Raw genomic sequence first — 18,189 nt, forward strand, 5'->3', positions numbered from 1 at the left:
AAAATACAAAATTTAATAATATTTTTAAGAAATGCTAAAGTAAGTTATAATCTTAAAACTAAATACTTTCAAATTAAAATTCCCACTTGGCCTAAAAAAAAAAGAAAAAAAAAAGGAAGATGCCATGAAAGATCAAGATAGAGATAGGTGGATACTTTCTCATTGGATGATGACCTCTGGAGAAATCAATAAATTACATCTAATGAGTACCTATGTCTCAATGCATGAATATGAGAATCTATACCCACCTAAAAGGAATAATTAGATCCCATCCAAAAGAAAAAAGAAAAAGGAAGAATTAGATACGTTGCCATAGATCAAGATAGAAATAGGTGGATACTTTCTCATTGGATGATGACCTCTGGAGAAGTCAATAAATTACATCTAATGAGTACCTATGTCTCCATGCATGAATATGAGAATCTATACCCACCTAAAAGGAATAATTAGATCCCATTAAAAAAGAAAAAGGAAGAATTAGATACGATGCAATAGATCAAGCTGAATGGTAAACATTCAAATTGAATTCACATAACCAAAGTAACCAAACCCAAGTACACAAGTTGAATAACTTTCCTTACTTTTAAATATAAGAAGCTTACATTCCAAAGTATGGTGTATAAAGAATAGCTTTTAGATGTGATTATGCTTATTCTTAAATACGTGATAAGATGATGTGATATCTTGGGATTGGAGGAGTAAAACATGAGTTTTACACCACATCCTTACAAAATTTAATCTCAAAAAGAAAACACAAAATATAATAATATTTTTAAGAAATGCTAAAGTAAGTTATAATCTTAAAACTAAATACTTTCAAATTAAAATTCCCACTTGGCCTAAAATAAAAAAAGGAAGATGCCATGAAAGATCAAGCTAGAAATAGGTGGATACTTTCTCATTGGATGATGACCTCTGGAAAAGTCAATAAATTACATCCAGTGAGTACCTATGTCTCAATGCATGAATATGAGAATCTACACCCACCTAAAAGGAATAATTAGATCCCATAAAAAAAATAAAAAAGAAAAAAAAGAAAAAAAAAAAAGAAAAGAAAGAAAGAATTAGATACGATGCCATAGATCAAGCTGAATGGTAAACATTCAAATTGAATTCACATAACCAAAGTAACCAAACACAGGTACACAAGTCGAATAACTTTTCTTACTTCCAAATATAAGAAGCTTAGAGCATTCACAATGAAAAATTGTATCCTATCCTATTTTACTATTTCAAAAAGTTATTTTATCAATTATACCATACCATTTTATAACACACCCAACATCCTAATTTTTATTTTCCTATTCTACTCATTAAAATAATATATATTACCCACTAAAATAATATAATATATTCCAATACAACTCTCTATCTCTCTTCCACTTTATCGATTAAAATATATTATAATTTTTACAATTGTACTACAATGTCATCCTACATTTAGAGTATCCACATCAGTGAATGCAAAATCTTGCACGGTTGCTATAGTATTTGCATTTATTATGTTATTATTTGTTCTCTCTCATTCTATTCACTCTCTTACTCTTTCTGAACATCTCTTTGTCCCTCACTCTCTTTGAACTCTCTCTTTGTTTCCCAGTCTCTAACTTAAGCTTCTCAATCTGACTTGTCGTCGAGCTGGGTGGCGTCGAAGAAGATGAGGAGGTAGTAGGGTCTTCGGGTTTTTGTGGAGGTGAGGTAGCGAGAGACGGAGTGATCGTCGAGGTGGATTATGCCGGTTTTGGATCGGGATTGGAGGGATTGGACCTCTGAGACTCGGTCCGAGTCGGAGGAGCTGGTTAAGGTTGAGATGAGAAGAAGGAAATGAGGAGAAGGAGGGGGAGAGAGTCAGTGGGAGACATGGTTGTGGGTTTTTTAGGGTTACAAAGAGAATGAGATTGGTTTGTTTTTGTTTTGGATCTTTGGATTTGGGTAGCTTGATGATGGTGGCTTGATAATGGTGATGATGGTGATTGGATCTTTGGATTTTTGTTGTGTGGCTTGATGATGGTGATTGGGTAGGTTGATGATGGATCTTTGGATTTGGGTTTTTGGAGGCTGCTTGATGGTGGCTCGATTGAATGGGTATGTGAATTTCATTGATGGTAGCTTGGTTGAATGGGATGGTGGCTAGGTTGTTGTCTGGCTTGATAATGGTGGTTGGATGATGATGGCTGTGTGCGTTGTGTTGGCTCTATGAGAGAGATGATAGTGAGAAAAAATGAATGTTTTATTGAATAAATGTGTATAATAGAGAAACTAATGTGGGAGTTTTGTAAAAATAAGTGTGCATAATAGAAAAAGCAAGTTTTTTTTTTTTTTTTTTGTGCAAAATGGACAAATTTTTTTGCATTAACTAATGCAGATGCTCTTAGGATGGCACTGTAGCACAATTGCAAAAAAAAATTGCAATTCTAGCATTTTACAACTCCAGTTGCCAACACATTTTTGTGCCTTGATTGTACTTTTCCCCTACATTTCCCATTAGCAATTGCCAATGAGAATTCTCTTACATTCCAAAGTATGGTGTATAAAGAATAGCTTTTGCTTGTGCCACCATCTACACAACTATTCCATTGGAATCTCATTCTCTTGATCAACATCACAGAAGTACCTCATTTTTGCACTGTAACAACTGTGGCTTTGACATTGTTAAGGGCATTTTTAGTCCCAAGTTGCTTTTATTAAAGCATTCACAGCACCTGCCATTTCTATAACATTTATCATAGTCCCTCTAGCAATTTCTTTTTGATGCTCAATTATCACCCTTAACTCTGCGAACCATTTTCTCCACAAAGTAAGTAGTGGCAAGAATGCTCAGACTTCTATAACATTTTGTTGTACTTAGCATGTGCTTGGCAAGATTGCCCAACAATGTTTTTTATGCATCTTCCGAAAATAACTAATTGGAAGAGCCGCAAACACTTGGATATTTCCCATTCAATTACTTTAGCATCACAATTCCATATTCAGGCTATTTAAGCAGCATGCCATCTCAACAGATTTGTAAAATATTGTAGAATGTTACAGTTTTACTTTTAAAAAAATCAATGATATTGTTAAAATTTTATAAAACAAAATTACTAAAATTAATACCTATATATATATACTAATATTTAAAAATAAATAAATAATTGGGCGGCATTGCCCCCAAAGTCCAAGCTGGGCAGCTCCATCCCCGGTTATATAGAAGTAGAGTTTTTTTTTACTCAATTTCCTTGTAATTATTATTTTTTTTTTTTTTTGCATTAAAACATATTTTTATTAATTTGAGTTATATAAATATATATATATATATATATATATTTTTTTTTTTGGCATAGGACTCGAGCTCCAAGTGTGATGATTGTTATTTTACATGCCACGTTAGTGGCTCCATATCGAGTCTTTTGGCTAAATATTGCAAAAAATGAAGTTTTTTGTTGTTATAGGCACTGTTCAAAGTTATTTGGTAAAATGAGGAAAGAGAATGAATTTCGGCAACAGCGTTGCCGAAATTGCATAAAAAAGTATGAGAGAGAAATAAATTTGCAGGTGATGGCAGGATTTGAATTTCGGTAATCCCATTACCGAAATTCCTGCTGCTCAAACCATTACCCGAGTGAGTGCCCATATAAAAACAATTGTGGCAATGCCATTGACGAAAAAGGAAAAAAAAAAAAAAAAAAGACCAATTGAGGTGCCATTGCCGAAAATGAGAGAAAAGAAAAAAAAAAAAAAACCAATTGAAGTGCCATTGCCGAAAATGGGAGAAAAGTAATAAAAAAAAAAAAAAAAGTCAATTGTGGCAATGGCATTGCCGAAAATGGGGGAAAATATTAAAAAAAAAATCAATTGTGGCAATGGCATTGCCGAAAATGGGGAAAAAAAGTTTTAAAAAAAAAAAAAATCTATTGTGGCAATGGCATTGCCGAAAATGGGTGAGAAAAAAAAATTGTGGCAACCAAGTCGCCGAAAATGGAGGGAAAAAAAATGCTTCGTTCACAACATTTTTCACAACAAATTACAAGTGGTCAGTTGTTATTGGTTTAAATTTAAACTTAATACTAAGATAACTTTTGTGCCCCAATAATAACAATCAGTAACAACCTGCCAGTTATGATTTGTTGTAAAAATATTGTGAAAATATTGTAGACGTATCATTTCTCAAAAAAATCGTGGTGCCGAAATAGAAGAAAAAAAAAAGTGGCAAATTGTTTTTTTTTTCCCTCTATTTCGGCAATGCAATTGCCACAAAACAATTTGCCACTTTTTTTTTTTTTTTTTTTTCTATTTTGACACTACGATTTTTTTTAGAAATGATACATCCACAACATTTTTACAACAAATCCTAACTGGCAGGTTGTTACTGATTATTATTATTGGGGCACAAAAGTTATCTTAGTATTAAGTTTAAATTTAAACCAATAACAACTAACCACTTGTAATTTGTTGTGAAAAATGTTGTGGACGAAGCATTTTTTTTCCCTCCATTTTCGGCGAACTCACCCATTTTCGGCAATGCCATTGCCACAATAGATTTTTTTTTTTTTTTTTACTTTTTTCCCCATTTTCGGCAATGCCATTGCCACAATTGATTTTTTTTTTTTTAATATTTTCCCTCATTTTCGGCAATGCCATTGCCACAATTGACTTTTTTTTTTTTTTTTCTTTTCTCTCATTTTCGGCAATGGCACCTCAATTGGTTTTTTTTTTTTTTTTTTTTTTCCCATTTTCGTCAATGGCATTGCCACAATTGTTTTTATTTGGGCACTCACTCGGGTAATGGTTTGGGCAGCAGGAATTTCGGTAATGGGATTACTGAAATTCAAATCCTGCCATCACCTGCAAATTTATTTCTCTCTCATACTTTTTTATGTAATTTCGGCAACGCTGTTGCCGAAATTCATTCTCTTTCCTCATTTTGCTAAATAACTTTGAATAGTGGCTATAACAACAAAAAACTTCATTTTTTACAATATTTAGCCAAAAGACTCCTCCATATCAGTAAGTGGTTGCTAGAATTCATTTTTGGAAAATCAAGTTTTACTCAAAACTTTTAGTTTCACAAAAGCAAATTACAAATGAAACAGCTTAACTAAATGACTTTCGAAGAGAATTTTTTTTGGTTAAATAATCCTAAAAAATGAATTATTTAGCACCAAAAAAAAAAAAAAAAAAAAAAAAAAAAAAAAAAAAAAAACCCAAAAAGTAGTGTAAAAGGAACTTTGTAGGTTGTAAAAACTAAAAAAGAAAAGGCAATTCGCTAGCCTATGGAAAGTCGACCTGTCTTTTCGTAGTAAAACAATGCAGCTGGCGAAAAAGCAACGTGAAAAGAATTTTATAGTAGCTGTTAAAAATAAAATAATAAAAACAAAACCTTCGATGCTCATGCACTACGACACTAGAGTTTTCAGCGCCACTTTTGATAAAAGAATCACAAAAAAGAAAAGAAAAAAAGAGAGCAATTTTTGCTCCTCAGTAGGCCCGTGTGCAGATGCAAGAGTTTCGATGAGCTGAGATTTCTCAAACACAAAGCATAATGGCAATAAACCAGCTCATTCGCTAGCTCAACGGTCAACACACTTAGCATGTTCAGGATTACTTTACTTGAGTTGAGGAGACCCCAAATTTTATAGAAAGCTTTTTGTGCTTCAATAAAAATTTCAAGCTTCCAATAAAAAAAATAAAAATAAAAAGATAATAGATTGAGAACGTACTTCTGTTTGTTTAAATATCTATTCACTAGGGAATGAAGGTCTTATCTAATAACAGTGAGTTGTTTGGCTTCATGAGCATGTTGGATGAAATAGTTTTGATTGCGTAATTTGGAAATTGATTTTATACATTAAAATTATAATGTTTGTTGAATCATTTCCTTTTCTTTGTAAATCCTCTTTAATTCATTTTTCTTGTTATTTAGGAATATCAAAAAGAGTGTTCTTTTAGTTAATGAAAATAAAATTAATATTAAACTTTGTATTTTATTTTCGATTGGGCATATTGTTTAACACATACTGGCCTTTAAAAAGGCAGTCTTTTTTCAACGATAGAACCAATCACATCTGGTTGAGATATTATCACGAACCATGAGATTTTCTTCTCTTTCATGCGAAGTCCTTATTTTAATATCTCCCTTTAATCAAATTGCAAGAGAATGGATATTTCGGTTACTTTGCTGGTGTGCAAGAGACAAATCAAGACAATAGAGATGATGAGTAGTGTAAATGGGTATGGGACAACCATAGAGTCAATTTCTCATTTGTACTCTTATTTTCAATATTGGTTTTTAATTTTTAGGGTAAAATGCAAAATTAACCCTCTAAGTTTCTTCAGATTTCATTTCAGTCCTTTAACTTTGTTTTTGTTCATTTCAGTTCTCTAACTTTTAAGTTTATTCAATTAAAACTTTTCCATCAACTTTTGTTATATATTGTGGTTAATTTTTCAATTTTATAAATTTTTCTTCAAATTTTTTTAATTAAAAAAATTCAATTAATGATTGAAAAATATTTTCCAATTTTTTTTTTCAAAAACTTATAACAAAAATTAACAGAAATGCCTTAATTGAATAAATCTGAAACTTAGAGGATTAAAATGAACTAAAACAAAGTTAAAAGACTGAATAAAATTTAAAAAAACTTAGAAGGTCAGTTTTGCATTTTAACCTAATTTTTATGTTATCGAGGTATGCTTTCATATACATTTGGAGAAACTTCTGCTTTTCCAACATCTTATACTACGGTCCCTGGGACCGTGTAGACTTTCAGGTCAGTCAATTATTGATTACAGAAGGGGTTTTGCTATAAATGTGATTTAACCGGACCCTATTTGTTAAATTCCTTCATTAACAACTTTTCAGATACTGAGTCCAGTAAGTATACTACAGCATGGATGCAAAAGTTGGGATCTCATTAATAGTCCCAGCCAAATCGAAATACTTCCTTTGGAGGACTGTGATCAATTCACTGTCCATGATGCGGAAGGTATAGAGGCCATGGCAGTGTGATGAGCAATCTATTTTGCCATAGAAGGAGATTGGTTGGTAATTATCAATGCAATACGCTGAGCAAGCGAAATGCACATCACCAGCAGGGCACATTGTTGAAGACACGAAATGGCTTGCAACAGACATGACTCATGAGAGCATTCAAATTCTAACATATTAGAAGGGAGGCAAACATGGCTCTGCTCATTCTCTGGCACGCCCCAACCTCAAGCCCAGTTTTAAGAAGCTCCTATGTATATGGATAAAATCCAAGTTTTAAAGCGTTAGGGTGAAAATCTAAACACCATAAACTTTAAAAAGTAAAATTCAAATTCTGAAATTTTAGGGTGTAAAATTTAAACATTCTTAAACTTTAAGAGTGTAATTTTTAATTTACCCTTATTTCTTTGTTTCACAGATAATGCTCACAATTGTGTGGCCCAAACTTACTTGACAAAATATATGGTTAGCAGCTATATGTCTGAATCAAATATTCACACATAGCATTAGTGCATTATAGAGTGCTTGTCCTTGTTCCCACTGTCATGTTAAGTGATAGGTGGGACGCTAGTGTCTGAAAATGGTTTTCCTCTTGCTCATTGCTACTTGTCACACTGAAAATTGCCATATAAAATGCAAGGTTATTTTATTCGCTTCAGTCCTTGTGTCAATATTGGACTCGTACAAATTTACTTCAGACCATGAAACCAAATTTTGGGTTGGCTTGATTTTGACTTGTCTTCAAAAAGCATTCTAAATTGAAGTAAATATCATGAAATTTCTTTCTCTTTTAAAATTTACTAGGATCAATAATACACATCTCAACTTCTATTGGATGTAACTTTTATCAATAGTACATATCTCAATAATTTTCTAATGATGCATTTTCTAACAAGCTTATATACCACTTGATTATTTTGTCTTTTTGTCCCCTTCATATTTTAAAAAAATTATTAAGATGATTAGTTATTGATAACAATCACCTCTAGAAAATGTTTAAGATTCAAGTTTTTTAACTTTAATCATACGCAAAACATAAGTAAATAGATTGGATAGTAAACATCATTTGACATTAATTTAAAGTTTGGCAGTTACATTAACAATGAAGAGAACATGTAATTTAATGACAGAATTTTAAAATTATTAAACCAATACAATGTTATTAAGTAGTATAATATTAACAAAAATTTATCGTAAGTATAATAACATGATTCTTATTCATTTTTTAAAGGACTCGGTTAATAAGTGCCTCAAGTCATAAGTTAATGTTGAGTTTTTTTTTTAAAAGATAATATAGACAAAGACATAGAAAATAGGGAAAGAGAGAGTGAGAAGATAAGACTTACAATATATAGTTGTTTATTTATTTTTTTTATGTTTCAATTTCGTAAGACTTATTAAATTCTTTGCAGTAATTAACAAGGTTTTTATTATTATTATTATATTAAAAAAAAGTTAACGAATATTCTAAAGATATTTTGTCAGTGAATCATTTAAAAAAACCAATTTATACAAAAAAAAACTAATATTTAGATAACTTTTTTAATTTTCATAAAAATAGTATAAAAACCTTTTAAAAATAATTTATTGATGATTACCTTAAGTCACTCATTAAAATGACTTATTATTATTATTATTATTATTAATATAAAACAATCAAAAGTCTAAAATCCTCTGCCTTGTCAATTTGTCATGGGTCACAGACAGTAACGTACAGCCAAGATGTTTCTGTCCTAGAAAAATGATAGGAAAAGAGGGTGAGGAAGTTTCCGGGAAAGTTGAAAACATGGAAAAAGTCACAACTGACAAGCAGGACAGCAAACATTGGGAAAAACACCCTCTAATCTAATGTAAGTCCTTCTTTTTTTCTTTTTTTCTCTTGTCCAAACGAGAGACTATTTTATTTCCCAATTAAGTAGATTAGTTTACATAATAAATAATTTATGGAATACCTGTCAACAATGTCATTTTCCATACAAATCAATATTCCCAATAGATGATAGTGACTCTTGTTTTGTAGTGATCTGCAAAATTTCTTTATCATTCATCCCCACAAGCCACAATCCACAATCAATACAAGAAAAGTCATGCGTTTTCCTTCCTGCACAACCGCACACTCCACGCCAAACCGCCCATTTTCCATGACTTTTTTTTTTTTCCAAATCCAACGAACCCAATTTGTAAAGTATAATATTTAGTATCAAATAGTTTATTTTACTTTTTGCTGAAATTTTTTTATTGAGAGTGTGTCAAAATATATTTATACTTAAAAATAATAATAAAATACGAAAAAAATGAAGTTCTAAAAAGTTGTATATAAAAACTAAAAATTAATATTAAAAATTAAAAGCAAAAATATAATATTTAGTCTTATTGAATTTTTTTTTTTTATGAATAGTTTTGTTGTTTACATCATTCCATCATTAAATCAATAAGACTTTATTATTATTATTTGTATTTTATTATTATTAAGGAATAGGACATGGGTTTGAAAGTGGAATTCCAGAAAGTGTGTCGTACACGTACTTTCCCATTAGGAAAATGCATTCGGCCAAAATTTTGAATTAAATATAATTAAATTATTATGCATAATTACTTTTTAGTAAAAATTAACCAAACTATTTTTTTAGAGAATTCCATTTTTTTTTCACTAGAGAAAAATCACCAAAAGAGCCAACCATACTATGTACTATCTAGTAGTAAAATACTAAAATGGCTTTCCTTGTATCACCGAAAGTTGTTTACTTTTGAAAATTGTTAAATCTAATCACCGCATACCCTTAGTACAATGATCACTCCATAAGTATAAGTGTTTGTGAAGTGTGGGGGCAAGGGCCGAGATTCAAATTTTCAGGAGGGAGCTTCACACACATATACACTTAGATTAGGCTAGAGTAGAATTTCTATCTTGTATAAAAAAAAATTGTTAAATCTATAGTAAATACTTACAAATTGCATGAAAATCAACATAATAACTATTATTTTAATACATAATTAATAAATATTGTAATTTCTATTTTATGATTAGTGATACATTAATTTGTAAAATTTATATATTAAATTTTGTAATATTTTTAGGTCACTCTTTTTTTCTTTTTTCTTTTTTACAATCCATATAAGCTTCAAGAAATCAAGAGAGGATGGAGAGGATGGTGAGGATGGGTGGCAATTTGGGTTGAATAACATGTATACTTTGCTATGAATTTCAAGCTTGATTTTCTCTTTCTCTAAGCAATTGCATTTGGTCACCTTATTATCATAATATGAAGTGGATTTGCAAATGTTCTCCTCAAACTTCAATGCTGAACAATTGATTTCTTCAAACTATTGGATCAATTGTGATCTCCCCCTGTTATTAGAGTTTCTTTGATTTTTGTTATTCTTAAACATAAAGTTCATACGTGCATCTCATGATCATGTTAAAATAAAAGAAAAATAAGAGGAGGAACGTAAATAAAATAAAATAATTCTTAGCTAAAATATTCATAGACACGTTAAAAAAGTGAACGGTCAAATAATTGATAATCTTTCTTGTTTTCCTTTAAATTTTTTCCATTTTTTATATTTTTTTCCCCATTCATCACATCACAAGAAGTGAAAACTAAATAGCATTAGCATTTGCTTGCCCTTTTGTTTAATTAGGGTGATTAAAGGAGATAAAAATTCTTTATCCCAACATGAGTGTTCCTCTGGATCTATGCATCTTTCTTGTTTTCCTTTAAATTTTTTCCATTTTTTACTCTTTTTTTTTTTTTTTTGCCCCAATCATCACATCACAAGAAGTGAAAACTAAATAACATTAGCATTTGCTTGCCCTTTTGTTTAATTAGGGTGATTAAAGGAGATAAAAATTCTTTATCCCCACATAAGTGTTCCTCTGGATCTATGCTCCATTAATCGCAATTTGTGTATGTTTGGAAACAACTTATATAGTTTTGACCTGAAAATTCTTTTTAAAAAAATTATATATAATATATTTAAAATTTTATGATTGGCATACCTTGAAGAAAAAAGTGACAACCCTAACGAAAAAAAAAAATAAAAATTGACCACCTTGAGAAAAACATTTAGACGAATAGTTGATCGGCTTCTTCTTTAGACCTTCATCGCCGTATCTATGCCCAGTTCCTGTGCTTTGAAGAGATATAACTTATAATATTGATAATGAAACTATTATGTAACAAATTCAAAATATGAAGAAAAAAAAAAACGTAAAATGAAATTATAAAACTTTATGTATTTGTATGCATATTTTTTTTTATATTGATATATTCAAGTTTTTTTAATTAAATTTTGTATAATTTAAGTTTTTTAGTGATCATCCGAACAAAAAAAATTTCCAGGAGCTGCCACTGAACCATCCTATGCGTAATTATTTGACTTATATATGTGTTTGGGATTGGTTATTACTTTTTATTGTGCAACATGAATATTATAATGGACAAAGTTTAGTTATAAAATTGGTTGTAACTTAAAACTATAACCTTACTCAATATCTTTTTATTGGATGTAAATGTGACAAATCCACCTTACATATTCTTCTTATATTCTCCACGCTTACAAAATTTCTAGAAAACTAAAGATTTATAAGTATGTCATCAATAAATTGTTTAAATTGCAAATTTTTGTAATTTAAAATTATGCATAAAATATAAACTTATAGATGATATAACAAATAAAATCCAATTGACACAAAATTTGACATGTGTATTAAGAGTATAAAGAACATGCAATTCAACAGTTAGATTTTCAAAATATGTAGTAATATTTTTTTTATTGAGTAAGATCGTAACTTTATGTTATAACTAATTTTGTAACTAAATTTTGTTATTTTATAATATTTGGTAGTAGTGGGGACATATTGTATCCATTTCCATGGTTTTGGAATAACACTTAGTATGATTTTATTTTATGGAATCAATTAAGCTTTTGTGTGGTCTGATTTGATACAATCTATAATTTATAAGGGTTAAGCTTTCTGTTATTATCCTAGTAAGGAATGTGAATGTTCTGCAAACGGCTTTTATTAATTTGGGGGTTTAGTGAAGATCCAAATAAATATAAAGTTAGAAGTTTAATTAAGCTTTGGACATCGGGGTCACTTTAAAGTGAAATTATGAACTGAAAGTGGACATTTAAAAAAAAAAAAAAAAAGTGCAAATTACAACTTACTCACACGTGGTTTAACCGAAATTTAAGTTACTTATCTATGGTGTGAAATTTGACACTTTACTTGCCTGAGGTTTAATCAAAATTTAAGTTGCCTACCCGTAGTTTAAAATCTCATGATGTAAGTGTTCCGTTGGGTTATTTTATTATTTTATTTAATCTTGTATTTTTATGTTTTTTGTGTATTTGGAGGAGAGAGACATAAAACTAAAGCAATATTACATATTTAATCATGTTTTTAACAGAAGTGGGTTACAAAATTCTAACTGAGCTAACCTCAGATGGGTAAAGTGTCAAATTTCAAACCATAGGTAAGCAACTTAAATTTCAGTTAAATTATAGGTGAGTAAGTTGTAATTTGCCCAAAAATAAAAGTGAATGCTTTTATTTTCCACTACAAAAAAGAGTAAAATGTTTTATTATTCAGGAAAAAATAGAAAGAGTAAGATGTTTTTGTTTTAGTGTTTTATAACTTTTTAGTAAAATTATTTTGATACAAATCTAAATAAAAAACTTTAAGTGCAATTAGAATAATTTTCAATTGAGCCTATTTAAGTTTTAGATAATTTATTTAATTATTTACAAATTTGTAGGCTATTTAACTGACATGACATAATTTAATTGGACCAACTATTATAGGTAACTGGCTTATGTGGCACCTAGTAACCACCACTTGAACAAAAATAGACGGTAGAGCTCAAATCAAAGTGACATAACATTGGAGGTGAAGATTAAAATTTTGAAATTTTAAAGAAAAAAATCAACATTACCCCCAAACATTAAAGGTAAATACAATTTAGTCATAACATTTCAACTGAGATAAACTAAATTTTCTTCTCTTGGGATGATCTTAGCCACTTAATAACCTAAATATATGGGATGATCCTAGCCACACGGTTAGGGGAACATGTGAAATTGCCACCCCACTATCAAAGTATTAAAAGTTAATAACCATAATATTTACGTTTTTAACAATGCTTGCAAATTATGCCTTATTGACAATAAAAAAAATAGATTCTCACTAAAAATAAAAACTGTTAAAAATAAATTGAGGTTAAAAAAAGTACATTCTCAATTAAATTTAAGATGATTGTTTAAAGTTTTAATAGTTTGCAATGTAAAGTTCAAAGAATTTATGATTTAGCTTTATAAAAAAAAAATTTATGATTTAGGTGGGTTTCAGTTAGTTCAATTGGTAAAGTCTCTAATGGTTATATAAGAGATCTGGAGTTCAATCTCTGTCTACATAAAAAACTAATTGGTATAACTGGTGTCTTAGTTTGATGATAAAGGAAATTTTACACACGTATACATTAAGACTACCAATATTTATGATACTTTTTTTGAGTTGACAATATTTATTAAATTAGTCAAGCAAATATGTTGTGGTGTTATCAAGCACATGCACAATACATATATACGAGCACTGGAACTATGCAATTGCACTTTTAATTAACGTAAAAGAGAGAAGTTAAAAAAGTTAAAAATTGTTAATTTATTCTAATGTTGAAATTAAAAATGAAATTTCTTAGTTTAAAAAATGAAATTTTCAAATTTTAAACCTCACAATTGCATGATTTTTCTTATTTTGATTTAATAATTAATATTTTAATAAATATGTAAATAAACTCTTTACTTGGATTAAAGAGCAGTGTAAAATGAACTTTGTAGCTGGTAAATAAAGCAATATAAACAGTACTTTACTAATCAATGGAAAGTTTAGGACTTGTCTTCCTCGTTGCAATGGTTGAATTTTTAATAAAAAGAAAAAACTACACACCGGGTGAAAAACCAGTATGAAAAGTAGGTGATAAAAATAAAATAATAAAAATAGAACTTTCATTGCTCACGCTGTCACGCACAACTTTTAACGCTGCTTTTGAAAACGCGGCCAAAAAATTTAAAAAGAAAAAAAGAACAACTTTCGCTCCTCACTAGGAAGTTTGGAGTGGAAGCAGAAGCACTCAGAAACAAATAAAATAATAATATTAATAAAAAAGCACTAGAAGTTTCTTGTAACTTTCCCAAAAGGAGCTCCGAAATTTCAGTCCTCTTTTGTCAGTTCCAAATTTCATGTAAGTCTACTCCTCAGTCTTCTCTCTGTCTCTCATCAGTTTCAAATTTCAGATTCAATTCCATCTCTTTCCAATTCTACGCATTTTCAAAGCTACGCCAATTCAGTTAGGGGGATCAAGTATTTTCTTCTTCCTTTAATTTATTTTCTTTTTAATCTTTCTTCAGTTCTAAACTAATTCTAATTGATTAATTTTTGTTTTTGGTTTTTTAAAAATTTGCATGCAGATCCATTGTTTCTAATGGCTTTAATTGACATGGAAACTGCTTTGTCAGCTTTCCCAAGTTCTTCTTCTTCTTCATCTTCTACCGGCAGATGGAAGTATGATGTCTTCATCAGTTTCAGAGGCGAGGACACCCGCAACACATTTGCAGACCTTCTATACGATGCCTTCAAAAGGGAAGGCATTATCGCCTTTAAGGACGATGAGAAACTTGAGAAAGGAAAAACTATTTCGCCAGAGCTTTCGAATGCAATAGAAAAATCGAGATATGCTGTTGTCATCTTCTCAAAAAACTATGCATCTTCGACTTGGTGTTTAAATGAACTTGTGAAGCTCGTTCAGTGCGAGAAAGAGAAAATTTGGCCTGTTTTTTATGATGTGGAGCCATCCGATGTACGGAAACAAAAAGGAGCTTTCGAACATGACTTTATCAAACATGAACAAAATTTCAATGAGGCCCGGGTGAAAATGTGGAGAGTTGCTTTGAGTCAAGTTGGCAAAATCGTTGGATGGCCTGTAATAAATAGGTAATTTTTATTTGCTGCATTTATTTCTTTTTAATATTCAGATGACCCACTTCATATATCTAACGTCATTTTGAATCTTAAGCAGATTTACATTCTTGTTTGTATTTCTATAAGTTTTATCTTGAGCCAATTAGTTTACACGGTTTTGTTTCAATAAACGGAATTGAAAACCAAATATGTACCATGTTCTCTCTTCATTGCAGGCCCTTGTCACAGGTTATCAGAAGCATTGTTAGAGTAATATCGCATAAATTGAATGATGATACATTCTCAGATATTGATGAGGGTCTAATAGGATTAGATTCTCAAGTGCTGGAGTTGGAGTCATGTTTAGATGTAGGGTCCAACGATGTGGATGTTCGCTTTGTAGGGATTTGGGCGATGGGGGGAATGGGTAAGACAACTCTTGCTAGAGTTGTTTATCATATGGTTTTCAAAGAATTTGAAGCTTGTAGTTTTATTGCAGACGTTAGGGAACTTTCTGAAAAACATGGTTTAGTTTTCCTACAACAGAAACTTGTTTCTGACATTTTGATGGAAACAGATTTGAAAGTAAAAGATACTTATGATGGAGTTCGGGTGATCAAAAACAGATTTCGTCATAAATAGATTCTACTTGTTCTTGATGATGTACATGAATCAGACCACTTAAATAAGTTAGCTAGGAAGCATGATTGGTTTGGTCCTGGCAGTAGAATTATCATAACAACAAGAGATGAGCATGTGTTGAAGAAACACGAAGTAAATCAAATATATGAAGTTAAAGGATTGAATGGTGAACATGCTCTTCATCTTTTTTGTTTGAATGCTTTTAAAAGTAAGCATGTCCCAGGTGATTATTTAAAACTATCCCAAGATTTTTTAAATTATGCTGGTGGTCTTCCTTTAGCTCTTGAGGTTTTTGGTTCCTTTTTGTATGGAAAAAGTACTGTTGCCTGGAAAAGTGCGATAGAGAGGTTGAAAGAATTTCCTGATGAAAAAATTAACGAAGTACTTAAAATAAGTTTTGATGGGCTCCATGATTTAGAGAAGGCAATATTCCTATATATTGCATGCATCTTTAACCATGAGAAAAAAGATGATGTAGTACAAATACTCGAAATTCTTGACCTTCACCCTGTTATTGGATTAGACAAACTCATTGATAAATCTCTCTTGAAAATTATGGATGAGGATATAGTGTGGATGCATGATTTACTTGTAAGAATGGGTAGAAACATAGTTTTTTGTGAGTGGCCTAATGATCCTGGGAAGCGTAGTATACTATGCCATTATGAGGACATTGACAAGGTGTTGAAAAGAAATAAGGTAAGTGCTTTTTTTTTTAGAGAATTTGAGCTCATTCCCTACTTCTTGTTCAACAAATTTGAAATTTGAATTGTTATGCTAATAATATATTTTGTGATTCACCAATTCCTTCTCAATTATTAGGGAACAGGTGCAGTTCAAGCCATCGATATTTCAGGTATTTATCAAGCAGAAAAAGAGGCACGTTGGAACCTTGATGCCTTTTCGAAGATGGACAATCTTAAATTTCTTAGAATTCGTAATGTTTGCCTTCAACATGGCCCAAAACATCTTCCTAATGATTTGAGAATTCTTGATTGGAGTAATTATCCTTTAGAATCTTTGCCATCAAGTTTCCAACCGGATGAGCTTGTGCAACTTTGTTTGCAACATAGCAAAATTGAACGACTTCTGATAGGAATAAAGGTAACTGTGTTAATCATACAACTCTACTTTTAAATTTCAATATAGAGGTTGGGAAGATAATTATTCTTACATTTTTTTTTTTTTGGGTGTGTTCTTCTAATAGAATTTTGACAAGTTGAAGTTCATTGATTTGGCCAACTCAATGAACTTGATTATAACTCCAAACTTCACTGGAATCCCAAATCTTGAAAAATTAGTTCTTCAAAGATGTAAGAATTTAGAGAAGCTTGACCCATCCATCGGAGTCCTTAAAAATCTTCTTAATCTACGACAATGCGAAAAACTACATTATCTTCCAAACGAGTTTGAAATGGAGTCTCTTGTGATTCTTGAACTTTCTGGATGCTTAAATGTAAAAAAAATTCCAAAGTTTGTGGGGAACATGAAATGCTTACAGCATCTTTCTCTAAATTGCACTGCTATTACAGAACTACCTTCATCAGTTGAACACTTGGTCGGCCTTACTTCATTGACTCTAAAATCTTGCAAAAATCTTGAGCATCTTCCTAGCACCATTTGTAGTTTGAAGTTGCTTATAGAACTTGATCTTTCTGGATGCTCAAAATTTGACCACTTGCCAGAGGACATAGGGAATGCCAAAAGTCTAAAGGTGCTTAATTTGAATGGAACAGCTATATAAGAATTGCCTTCATCAATTGGATGTTTGATTGGCCTTATTTCATTGAGGCTAATAGATTGCAAGAATCTCATGTGTCTTCCTAACTCCATTTGTAGTTTGAAGTTGCTTGAATGTCTTGATCTTTTTGGATGCTCAAAAGTTGAGAACTTGCCAAAGAACTTGGGTAATGTTGAAGGTTTGAAGGTTCTTAATTTGAGTGAAACATGTATGAAGGAGTTGCCTTCATCAATTGAACACTTGACTAGCCTTACATCATTGACTCTAAGGGATTGTAAAAATCTTGTGTGTCTTCCTGACACTATTTGTAGTTTGAAGTTGCTTAAATGTCTTGATATTTTTGGATGCTCAAAAGTTGAGAACTTGCCGAAGAACTTGGGGAATGTCAAAGGTTTGAAGGTGCTTAATTTGATTGGAACAACTATAAAAGAGCTGTCTTCCTCCATTTCTCTCCTAAAAAATCTAAAAAAACTAAATATCCATAGATTTAATGAGACATCAACCTCATTTTATTCCCTTCCTGACATCATCGGCAGGTTATCCTCTTTGAAATGGTTGAATCTAAGGGGAAATAATTTGGATTCCCTTCCTAATAGCATCAGTGGGCTATCCTCTTTGGAAGTCTTGGATCTAAGTGAAAATAATTTGGATTCCCTTCCTGACAGCATCGGTGGGCTATCCCATTTGAGATACTTAGATCTAAGCGGAAATAATTTGGATTCCCTTCTTGACAACATCAATGGGCCATCCTATTTGTAATGGTTGTGTCTAAGCGGAAATAATTTGTATTCCTTCAGGATCGGTGGGTTATCCTCTTTGAAATGGTTTTATCTTTGAAATGGTTGTATCTAAGCAGAAATAATTTGGATTTGACATCAT

General features: G+C 30.9%; 1 pseudogene; it reads left to right on the plus strand.

Annotated features, from left to right (window-relative positions):
- Window positions 1-14,225: 14,225 nt before the first annotated feature.
- Window positions 14,226-18,069, plus strand: LOC142609222 (disease resistance protein Roq1-like; annotated as a pseudogene).
- The last annotated feature ends 120 nt before the right edge of the window (window positions 18,070-18,189 follow it).

Source organism: Castanea sativa, chromosome 9, assembly GCF_040712315.1.
Source record: "Castanea sativa cultivar Marrone di Chiusa Pesio chromosome 9, ASM4071231v1".
NCBI classification, from domain to species: Eukaryota; Viridiplantae; Streptophyta; class Magnoliopsida; order Fagales; family Fagaceae; genus Castanea; species Castanea sativa.